This window comes from Astatotilapia calliptera, unplaced genomic scaffold, assembly GCF_900246225.1.
Source record: "Astatotilapia calliptera unplaced genomic scaffold, fAstCal1.2 U_scaffold_4, whole genome shotgun sequence".
Taxonomy (NCBI): Eukaryota; Metazoa; Chordata; class Actinopteri; order Cichliformes; family Cichlidae; genus Astatotilapia; species Astatotilapia calliptera.
The window spans coordinates 857,783-869,916 of NW_020535778.1; the positions used below are offsets into that span (position 1 = coordinate 857,783).

General features: G+C 42.6%; 2 long non-coding RNA genes across 2 annotated transcripts; one reads left to right on the top strand and one right to left on the bottom strand.

Annotated features, from left to right (window-relative positions):
• Positions 1–813: 813 nt before the first annotated feature.
• On the bottom strand, positions 814–3,037 carry LOC113018120 (uncharacterized). Its single transcript, XR_003271711.1, has 3 exons — positions 2,521–3,037; positions 1,490–2,446; positions 814–1,320 (listed from the first exon to the last, which is right to left on the bottom strand). It is a non-coding gene; the product is annotated as an uncharacterized LOC113018120 (long non-coding RNA).
• On the top strand, positions 2,389–5,448 carry LOC113018121 (uncharacterized). The gene is made up of 3 exons (XR_003271712.1): positions 2,389–2,452; positions 3,555–3,727; positions 5,050–5,448. It is a non-coding gene; the product is annotated as an uncharacterized LOC113018121 (long non-coding RNA).
• Positions 5,449–12,134: the final 6,686 nt, after the last annotated feature.

Sequence of the window (12,134 nt, forward strand, 5' to 3'; positions counted from 1 at the left end):
TTCAGCCTGTTTGAAATGTTTCCGTTTTTTCCAGCTGATCTGAGTCTCCTGCTGTTTCAGCTTCTCAGAGGTGACACTGAGCACTCAGGGTAAAGACAGTTGTGGTTTTCTAATCATGTGTAGACTCAAATGTCACACATGGCATCAAAAACTGCCAAAAAAAGATTTTTATGAAAACTTTATAACTTTATATAAACTTTATATTATATATATTTAAATAATATATTTCTTTTTAATGCACGTTAAATAGTAATGGGGATGTTAAGTAGGTTTCATGTTTATATTTTTAATCAGAAACTTTCTGACTTTGACTCAGTTCATGCATTTTTCATGGACTTTCTGATTCTAATGTTTTTACTGTAAAAGTGCCTTCGGATGGTTGTTGTTTCCTGGTGCTTCATGAATAATCTTGAAGTGAAACTGAATAATGTGAGCTGGACTCAAACATACCTCACTGAGCACATGTGTAAACTGGATCTAAGCGAGATGGAAACCTGCTTACTGAATCACTTTGACTCTGAAACTGTAACGAGATATAACTGTCATTATATAACAAGTTTATACAGCTGTAGTCTCTTGATGCTACGAACAGAAAACAAAAAATAAATAACTTGGTCATAAAAAGGTGTCGGTGTAACTGGCTCAACCAGGACTTTGCACGAGGGCTCAGACAGCTGTGTTCATGGTCGTACCTCAGTATTTACAGAGTCAGTGACCAATCTAGGACTGGTTCTATGTTCCCACCAGGAAAAGAAAACGACTCACGTTTTCCATCAGACATCTTTGTGAAACCCACAGAAGCACACGAGAAGATCAAGTGAGACCAAAGTTTATTGAACCTGCAGAGAAACCAGATCACTGCTGTGGAGACGACAGCACACTTAGAAATAACATAAATAACAGCAAAGCTACTGAAGACATGAAAACATGGATTACATCTACATTTTAGTTACATACCATTTATTATTGTTTATGTGTAAATTATGTCTCGGTCATGCTTTTATTCTGAAAGGCCTGGTGAAGAATTGTTCCCTCAAGTATGAAAAGTAAATAAAATCTTTATGGTAACATTCTTCTTCTGCTTCTTTATAAAAGAAAACAATAACTTTCCATTTGAACTTTCAGTGATTTGAACTCAGAGGTTGTGTGAGGTTTCCTTCATGAGGAGAACAAACAGAATATAAACCAGTGTGTTTACAGTGAATGTGTCAGGTCTGAGCTGCCGTGTGGACCAGTTAGAGAGCAGCAGCTGGATCCCAGTGGTTGGACTGGTGGACGACTTCAGTGAGGAGTCGATGACATTTGGCTCTGGTAGAAACTCTGCACACACAAACACACAGGAGGAAAAAAAATTAAAAGAAGATATCCAAAAGATTTTCAAATTAAAGGTTTCACATACATGTGCACAATAGCTGTTTGAAATACATATTTGGTGGCCTGAAACAGGCAGAGTCCATAATTACAGAGAATCCAACGATGACTTTCATACCAGCTTTGATGGAAGCTACGACTCCTGTCCCCCATTAATGTGACTGGAAATGTCCTCAAACTGGGCAGCACTGGTGGATCATCTTTGTACGTCTGATAAGAGATGAATGCAGAGTAAACATGAGGCTGTAACTGAGGACAATAACTGATCAGTGTTAACTTATTACTTTATTCTGTCATTATTGTTCATTACTGTCAGTTACAATGACTGTATGAATTGTAATGACACGACACTCGCAGTCACACAGGTCTGTTCAACATCACAAACCGCTGGTTGTCCCTCTTCCTCTCCCTCACAGCTCGTCTTCCTCACTCTCAGGACTGTCCCTCTCTGTACTGCAACAGTGTCAGAAACCCACATTTGATTTTGTTGTTTATTTATCATATTTAATTTTTCATCTAATGTCTTTTTGATTAATGTGTGAATTAGGGTAATTGAGGTCTATCAATGTCAAAAATCTCACTGTATGATTTCAGTCAGTGTTTAAATAAATCCAACAGGAAATGAGATGTTTATGTTAAAACAGTGGCAGTGTTTTCAAATGATGGCACAGTGATTGTGCTTAGAAATACTTTTTTTTTTTTTTTTTACAGGAATATTATGTGAAATACATTTTTGAGAGATCAAAATGTTGTCATTCAGGAGAAAATCTTCCCTTTTAACAGGATCCATGAAAACAACCTGCTCTAGATGAAACACCAGCACGAACATTAACACACAAATTCAGCAGGAATCCCCTGAATGTATCTTCATATTTCACAATACTCGCAGAAAGGGAGGAGTCTATGACTGTATCATCACTCGTCATTAGTTCTGGGCAAGCGCTCCAAGCCGGTCTGGAACTTTTCACTTCAACTTTTGTACCACTCCGATCTGATCAGGACCCAAAAACTGCACGTAATGGATGTAACATCAGTCTGCAGGAATCTACTGGTTGTCCTTTTTTCTTGATCGTGACTGCAGGTGAGTTAAAGCGAGAATCAGATTTTTTTATTCACACTAGAATACCGCGTTACTCTGCAGCAGCCCACCTTCACATCACATATCAGCCAATGTCCTCCACTTTGTGCCAACTCGGTCAGCAGCCCGCTGTCACTGAACGTTTTTCAGCATTGAGGCCATTCGTGTGCAGCGCAACAATATCCATATCCAATTCTTGAAACCCGTTTTAGTCGGCATGGGTTGGCCCAACCAAAGTGTCAAGTGTCCTATTTCGACGTTCGAGAAAAGGCGGAGGGAGAGGGCGATGTCTGCTCGACGCCTGTTCATGAAGCTTCTCTCTAAAACTAAACACGGTCCTTCTTCTCCTTCAAAGTCGTCTGGCTATCGTCCTTAAACTTTCTAATAACGTCTGAATACCACCTCTGCGTTATTTCTACCGTCTCTTTAACGACCGAGACAAAATAAAATGTTCTTAAACGAAAGAATCCGTCAAAAGAAGTAGCGCGTGAACGCAACGCTGTCAAAGCCGAGCTCTACCGGAAACAAGTTCTTTTCCCCACCTCTTTGCCGAAAAGAAAAAAAAAAACACCTACTTCCTGCCCCAGTGAACCACAAAATGAATGTTACTTATATACACGCAGGTATTTCTTGCTTGTGTTGGATTAAAATGACTGAAAAACTAACATCTGTATGTTTATGCCGCTGTCTGTGTTACATAAACTTAAACAATAATAAGTTCGTGCTTGTTTCTACAAATAGGTCTCATTTAAAATAACTGTTGAAGCGGATTTCGTGTGTGTATGTGTACATTGTTTTATTGCAGGAAGCTTTATTAAAGCCCCACTTTATGTCTGTAAGTATTAAATGAAATAAATAATTTACACTTCAAGTCACATTGCTGTTTTTCCTATTCAGATTGATTACACTGAAACAAACAGATACCTTATTTGCAGTTAAAAGATCAGAATGATCTCACACAGCAGAAACATTTCTTTTTCTTTCGGGCTCCGTTTTGTTATGGAGAGATGTGTATTGTTTTTTTTTTTGTTTTTGTTTGTTTTTTTTTTTAACTTTGTGAGAGTAATTTTGTGGTTTTTTTGGTGGCGACTCATTCCGTTGGCAGATGCAGATGCGGTACCTTTTAAAGACAGTCTGGCGCGTTGGCAATGAGCGATACAGCAGCTGGATCGATCACGTGACTTTGTCTTAAAGCGACGCACGCTTCGAGACAGGCTTCGCTCTGTGAGCTTGATACATGCGTCGGTGCGTCAGTGTTGCAGGACCCATCACTAGTCGGTAAGTGACGTTTGCCATTTTTGTTTAGATCATTTGCTATTGTATGTGCCTATTTTTAATGTCTTGTTGGACTTTTTTTAGTGTGACCACAAATTTTAATAGAAGGATTGATCGACGGCGCGCAGGGAAACTAATCAATATTGTAGGTATATTGAGTGTTTGTTTTAGCTTCATGATTTTGAATGGTTTCATAAAATTGATATTTTATTGGGTAACATTTTAATCGATAATGTTGTTTGTGTTTTTCAGCTGTGCTGTCTCTGCTGTCCTTTTTTTGTTCTTTTGATTGATTTGTAATTTTGTTTTGGTTAGTCCGTCCAGCCGTAGAGGCGGTTATTGATTGAGAGTAGGCTAAGTTGTGTAAGGGCGGACTAACCTCTCTTTTGTTTTTTTTTATTTTAATTGTTTGTGCCACTTCCCTTTATCTCCCAGATCGCAGGTCATGCATAGAGCTGATTCCCAGCTGCGCTGAGACCCAAATAGTTTGCAGTGCGTGCCACGATTGCAGTGTCGCTAAGCGGGGTGTGACGGGTTGCAGTGTTGTGTTATTTTCACAACGTTTGTGTCGTAAGTCTCATGTGCAGCTGGGATATCAGCAGGATGTGTTGTAAGTCCTGTCTGGAAATAACTGGGAATTTGTATGTCTAATTAATGTAATAAATACATTATCAATTTATATCTTTGCCCCATTTACTCATCCTTTGTCCTCGGTTACACAACAACAACTACAACTAACTTAATCTAAATTATTTAATGTATTTGGTAGACCATAAAAACAGCAGAGCTGCAAAAACAAGTAGATGTCAAATATTAATAAATACCAATAACTAGAAATGTGCATAAAAGAGTTTTGCTGGGTGTTGTCAGTGTCAGTAGTGTGTATGTAATTTCTATACAATCCATGCAAAGAAGCTGTCGTTATTAACACAAAGTGGTGCTAATAAAATGGAAAGCACAAGTTTCTTATAACACTAAAATCTCAAAGTGCTTGACTTATATGTATAAATCATTTTATGTACTATTAAACACTTTTATTGTGAAAGCACGAAAACGGAAACTCTCACTGTAATGATCCTGTGTAATCACCACACAGGTTTACAGCTGTTGGTTTTGGCTCTGTTGGTGTTTTTGCTTTGTTTTGTTTTTTGTTATTGCTAACCCTTAAAGTTTGGATTTGTTTGGCTGAATTTTAAATTCATGTCATGTTCTAAGAATATCTCCAACACAACAGGCTGATATGCAGCTCCAAACCATGATTGGCTGCTGTACAAGTGAATGGTTTTAACTTTGACCTCTCTGCTCTGTGTTGTTTCCTCTTTCAGACCAGAAAAACATTATAGCTCAGTCTGGACAGAACGTCACTCTGACATGTCGAGCTCCAAACAACATCATAGTTGTAAAATGGATCAGAGCTGATCTGAAGTCAGGTTATGTCCCTTTTTTTCCCCCAGGATGATCTGTTTGTTCCAGCCAACCAGCATCAGACAGACTGTGAACGCTTACAGGCAAACATCACACTCATGATCAGTGATTCATTTTTCTCTGAACTATAAATTAAATACATTTTACTTCATGTAGTTGTTTGTTCTGAGTCACTTTATAAGACCCTTTCTGACCTGTACAGTCTGTTGATGGTGTTTGTCTCCTGCACTGTAAGTAAAGTTTCTTGACATGAATGTTGTTTCCTGTTGCTTCATGAGTAAAACAGAACTGAAACATAATGTGAGCTGGAATCAATCCATAGTTGGTTTGTGGTCATTTTTCTTGCTTTTCACCACAAAAAATGACCACACCGACCAGCCAATCGGTGACATCAGTTTACTACCTGCTCAGATCGCTTGGAAACCCGGCCTAGCAGGTACTAAAAAAATACCTGGTACCAGGTACTGATGACCATTCACACTCACATTCACACCTCTGGGCGATTGAGAATCACCAGTGAACTTAACCCCACTGACTGCATGTCTGTGGACTGTGGGAGGAAGCTGGAGTACCTGAAGAGAACCCACACAAACACAAGGAGAACATGCAAACCCCCCACAGAGACTCCCCGACCAGGTGGTGGATGCAAACGCTCAGTGTCACCATGTGGCCCTCTTAAAAATGTATTTAGGTACTTTAAATATACACAACATGTAAACTATAAAAATAATAAATAAAAGTTATAATGCTACTTATGTCAGCTGTAACTTGTCTGGACTCTAATTTTTACAGTTTTGATTTTATTATTGTGTCAGTGTAAAAACTAAAAAAAAACCCCCAAATGAACAGTTATCAATAAATATAACAAACATACAACATACACTGATAAACACACAGAGCCGATCTGAGTTTTTTTTTAAAAAACTGATCATCTGCCAAGAAGTCATTTCCATCCATCCAGCTGGATCCTATCCCAGCTGTCATAGGGCGAGAGGCGGGGTACACCCTGGACAGGTCGCCAGTCTGTCGCAGGGCCAACATACAGGGACAGACAACCATTCACACCTATGGGCAGTTTAGATTTTTCAATTAACCCATCCCCACATTTCCAATGTTTCTATTTTTTTTATTATTTTTTTATGTGTAATGTCTTTACTTATATTTTTATTACTTATACTTATACTTTTACTTATATTACTTATATTGGTAAGTAGACTTTAGTGAACATGACTTATGACGGGTTATATAAATGTAGCCGGGTGGAAGTTCGATATTATGGGACATGCCACTGGATGGCACTGTTTTTCTTTTGGGGTACCTCTAAGAGCGGAAGGGATCATGGGGATCTACGGAGACATGCACGAGTGCTAGCTTGCATTGGTGTTATGTGGGTGTGCAATGCCTTTTTTCGCTGCGTGATCTGTTTTGAACGCAAAGTGTGCAACAGTTAAGGCACCAGGAGTAGCTGCCACCAACTTCGCCGTTCGTCTCAGAGGGATCCATATTCCGTTTTCTGCTGGATTAATGCACTGTATGTATTTGAGTTCACACTTGTATTATACTATCTCTGTGGGTAAGAGGGAAATGTACCGTGTTAACTGTTTAATCTTGGCTCTGTATCTATGCAGGAGAAGCCACTACAGTTATTTTTGCACTGCTAAGTTTTGTTTTATTTATGTTTGGGTTTATATCAGACACGAAATGACGCTAGATGTCCTTGAGTTCCAGATGCTGATAAAGTTGGGGAAATAACCTGCAGTAGCAGTGGGTTACCAGAGCACAAAGCTGTTACTGGATAGGAGCTGTCTGTAACAATTTTATTTCTTTATTTTTACAACCTTGTTATTTTCTTCTGAGCACTTACTTTATCATTCAGATTAAAAGAACCCCAAAGATAATCTGTGTTCTGGGCTGGTTAATTTAGCCAGGCTACACAATTTGGTACCAGGAGTGGGGTATCTGCAAAAGTGGCAGCTCAGCGATTTTGTTTTTTATGGGTTTCCGTTTAAGTAGGTTATTTTACGGTGCAAGAAATAACTGTAGTGGTGGTCACCTGCGACGCGAGGGATTGGAAAGGATCGGACGATTGAGGCCATACCAGAGGTGTGCAGAGGAGCAGTGGCCAGTCTTTCCAGAAGAGGGTGATTTCGATCGAGGGAAGGATTCTTTCCAGAGGAGAAGAGGACGTCAGTGGCACCTAGCTGAATAGACTGCTAAGGCAATTTCTGCATCCTGACCAAAGACTAATCTGGACACAGACATTTCATTATGTCAGACACAAACAGTGACGATGACCAGGGTTTGGCGGGGGCCACCGCAAGGGACCCTGTCACTGAGCTTCAGGCAAAATTGTCAGAACTGAGTAACAAACATGACCAGGCTATGGCCAGGATAACTGCTTTGAGTGATGGGGCAAGTAGGTCATATGTATATCTGCCGCGAGAGCGACCTATTCAACCCTTTAGTGGGGATGCAACCGTAGATGGACGTTCTGTAGAGGAGTTTATTGATGAAGTACAGAGGGGTATCAGAACTAGAGGCTTGGGTAATGATGATCAGGTTGACTTCATTTTTTCCCTCCTCAGGGGTTCTGCACTTGAAGAGATCAAGTTATGTACTGGGGGAGAGCAAATTGAACCCGAAGAAATATTTTGTTTTCTCAGAGAAGCTTATGGTGAGAGGCGCAGTGTAGCACAGTTACTGCAAACCTTTTTTAGCCGTTTCCAGCTAGAAGGTGAAGATTTCTTTGAGTACTCACACGCTCTGTCCCAGATCCTCCGCTTAGCCCTTAAACAAAGGCCTGATGCAGTACGAGACACAAAGATGGCAGTTAGAGACCAGTTTGTGGAGGGAGTAAGAGACTCCACTCTGCGAAGGGAGCTTCGCAAGATGGTGAGGGAAAAGCCAGAGTCTACGCTTTTTGATGTACGTCAGGAAGCAATTGCTTGGTCGATGGAAGAAAAACCTAGTGGCACCAGAGTTGCCAAGAGCAGGCCCATATTAAGTGACAGTGCGGTTGCAAGGGATCAGAGTACCCGTGAAGCTCCAGATAGGTCATCTGCAACTCTAGATGAAATCCTTAAGGTGGTTTCTGAGCAGGGCAAGGCTATTGGGGAGTTACTCAGTGTGGTTAGGGAGAGTGTTACATCCGGAGAAAGGGCCCCTAAACGTGGGATTCCCAGATCAAAGTTCCAGTTCACTGATGATGGGAAGCCCATCTGTTTCAAGTGTAAGGGAGTTGGACACATTGCTAGGGAGTGCAAAACCCTTAAGCAAGGAGCCTCTCCAGTTTCTGTTCCTGCACCTGGTCAGGGAAACTAGCCACCTCGGTTGCCAAGAGCCGGGCAATTCGAGGGGAGACTACTGGCTCAAAGACCCTAACTCGTGAGAGATTTTTTGACAGAGCAGTTGGTAAATGTCCTGAAGTTGAAATTGAGGTGGGAGGGATTAAGGCTAGAACCCTTTTGGATACAGGGAGCCAGGTTAGCACCATCTCAGAGGCATTTTTCCGACAACACCTAATGGGTGAAGATGATGATGTAACCCCTACAGCTAAATGGCTTAAATTGACTGCAGCTAACTCATTGCCAATTCCTTATATAGGTTACATTGAGCTGGATGTGCAGGTCATGGGGTTAACAGCGCAGGAGTGTGGGTTTTTGGTAGTCAGGGACCCCGCCCCAGAACCAGGAGGGCCACAGGACCAAGAGCTAATGTCAGCTAAAGTTAAGGTGCAGGAAAATGATGTGGAACAGCAGGTGGGAAAAGGTGCCAGCAGACTAGAGGGATCCCCCCCTGTTCTTGTTGGAATGAACATAATAAAGAGATGTAAGGAGCTAGCCATTGCTAGTTTTGATTCAACTCTCGGAGGAGAGTTAAATGCTGCTTGGGGAGAAGCTTTTCAGAGGGTGCAAGCCTGCGAAGTATTAGAGAGGTCATCCATCGCCCGGTTAGCTGGTAAAAATACTGTACACGTGCCAGCATCATCCGTGGCCACAGTATTTGCTAGAGGGCTTGGGAAAGTTTCAGATGACCAGACCTTAATGTTACTTGAGCCAACCAACACGCTCGTTCCCAGTGGTTTGGTTGTTGTTCCTACTCTTGTTGAAACTGACAGGCACGTGTTTCCAGTTCAAGTTGTGAACTTCTCTCAGGAAGATGTGTGGTTGGCTCCCCGGACCAGACTTGGTATGCTTACTGTAGTGGAGTGTGTTGAAAATGCAGCTGAGGTGCAGTTTAATCGTATCTCTGCTGACCACGAGGAAGTGTCACTGAATAAGGAAGGGGCTAAAGAATCTGATGGTGAACTGGAATTGCTGATAGAGCAGCTGAGCATTAGTGGCTCCCAAGAGGAACAGACCAAATTAGCTGCACTTTTGGCTCAGTATGCAGATGTTTTTGCTTTCAAGGATGAAGATCTAGGTTATACAGAGAAGATCAGTCATGAGATACACCTAGTCGATGATGTCCCGGTCACTCAGGCCTACCGACGGATACCTCCAACACAGTACAAAGAGGTGCGAGAACACATAACCCAGCTTCTGAAAAAGGGTGTGATCAAAGAAAGCACTAGTGCCTATGCATCGCCCATTGTGCTGGTGAGGAAGACAGACAACAGCTTGAGGTTATGTGTCGATTACAGGCGGCTAAATGCCAAGACCAGACGTGATGCCTTTCCTTTGCCCCGTATAGATGAATCCTTTGATGCATTACATGGTGCAAGGTTTTTCTCGACTATCGACCTGGCAAGTGGCTATCATCAAGTGGCAGTTCACGAAAGAGACAGGCACAAGACTGCTTTTACAACCCCATTTGGGTTGTTTGAATATACCAGATTGCCCTTTGGTGTGTGTAACGGTCCAGCCACTTTCCAAAGACTCATGCAGGCCACTATGAGTGACTTAATCCTTCAGATCATGCTCGTGTACCTAGATGACATATTAGTCTACTCATCAACTTTTGAAGACCATTTGACACGTCTTCAGACAGTGTTGCAGAGACTCAGGGAAACTGGGCTGAAGGTTAAGGTGGAGAAATGTCATTTTCTCCAATCTAGTGTACGCTTTTTGGGTCACCAGATCTCAGCTGAAGGGATAGGTACGGACCCAGACAAGATAGCTGCAGTGAGACAGTGGCCAGTACCCACCACAGTTAAAGAGCTGAGATCCTTCCTGGGTTTTTGCAGTTATTACAGGAGATTTCTCCATGGATTTTCGCAGCTGGCAGGTCCTTTGCATGATCTGATTAATGCATGGGGCAAGGAGGACAGTCCAGCTAAATATAAAAACTTGCTGGAAAGTGTGTGGACGCCATCTTGTCAAGAGTCATTTGAACAGCTGAAAGAGAAGCTCACGAGTGCCCCCCTACTTGCTTATGCTGATTTCTCACTGCCATTTGTTGTTGAGACGGATGCCAGCAGTTTAGGACTGGGAGCAGTTCTTTATCAGGTGCAGGGTGGCAGGAAACGTGTTATAGCATACGCCAGCCGAAGGTTGAGAAATGCAGAGAGAAATGACAGAAACTATAGCAGCATGAAATTAGAGCTCCTCGCCCTTAAATGGGCTGTGTCTGAGAAGTTTAGGGGGTATCTCTTAGGCTCCAAATTCACAGTTGTGACAGATAACAACCCCCTCTGCCACCTGAACTCAGCAAAGCTGGGAGCCATTGAACAGCGCTGGGTTGCCCAGTTAGCGCCATTTGACTTTGAGGTGCAGTATCGTCCTGGTCGGTGTAACACAGCAGCCGATACCCTCTCTAGACAGCCATTAGCAGGGGAGCCCCAGCCTGCAGGAGATGAGGAGGAGTTTGATGGATGCATATCCATCTGTAACCTTGTCAGCAGAGGGACAACGCTAGGCCTGGACTTAGTAAGTGCAGGTGTAAAATGTTGTCAGGTGAGGCAGGCCCGGGTCACAGCAGTTGAGCAAGACACCCATTTTACTGATTCCCAAGGGAATACACCCACTCTGCCAGGGTATTCTAAGGAAGAGTTGCGACAGTTTCAGTGCTCTGACCCTACTATCAAGTCCTTTAGGCAGTTTTGGGACAAAAAGAAGAAACCCACACACCAGCAGAGGAGAGGTTTGGCTAAGTCTGTGATTTCTCTGCTCCGGCAGTGGTCACGTATCATGGAGTTGGAGGGATTGTTGTATCGGGTCATTGAGGATGGACATTTGGGGAGGTGTCAGCAGCTCCTTTTGCCAGCTTGTTTAAAGGAAGCTGTACTGGGGAGTGTGCATGATCAGATGGGGCATCAGGGGGTGGAGCGGACCCAGAATCTGTTAAGACAGAGATGTTTTTGGGTTGGTATGTATGAAGAAGTGGACCAGTGGATTAAGAAATGCTACAGATGTGTGCTTACTAAGTTGCCACAGCCCAAGATTCATGCCCCTGTCAAGCCTTTTTTGGCCACTAGACCTCTTGAAGTGGTTGCAGTAGATTTTAGCATGTTGGAGCCAGCCTCAGATGGACGGGAAAATGTGTTGGTGGTTACAGATGTTTTCACCAAGTTCACACAAGCTTTCCCCACACGCGACCAGAAAGCTGATACAACTGCTAAGATTTTGCTTAGAGAGTGGTTCATGAGGTATGGCGTACCAGAGAGGTTACATTCTGATCAGGGCAGAAATTTTGAAAGTGATGTGATTCAGGAACTGTGCAAGTTATATGGGGTTAAAAAAAGCCGTACTACACCACATCATCCCCAAGGTAATGCACAATGTGAACGTTTCAATAGGACACTTCATGACCTATTGCGTACCCTCCCACCTGACAAGAAACGCCGTTGGCCTGAGTATTTGCCAGAATTGGTCTATGCGTACAATGTGACTCCCCATGCCACCACAGGGCACTCGCCGTATTACCTCATGTTTGGAGTGCACCCCCACCTTCCTGTAGATGCTTTACTGGGGCAGGAGCAGGTGCTTGATAAGAGACATGACTGGCTGGTTGTGCATCAGCAGCGCTTAAATGAAGCACATAACAG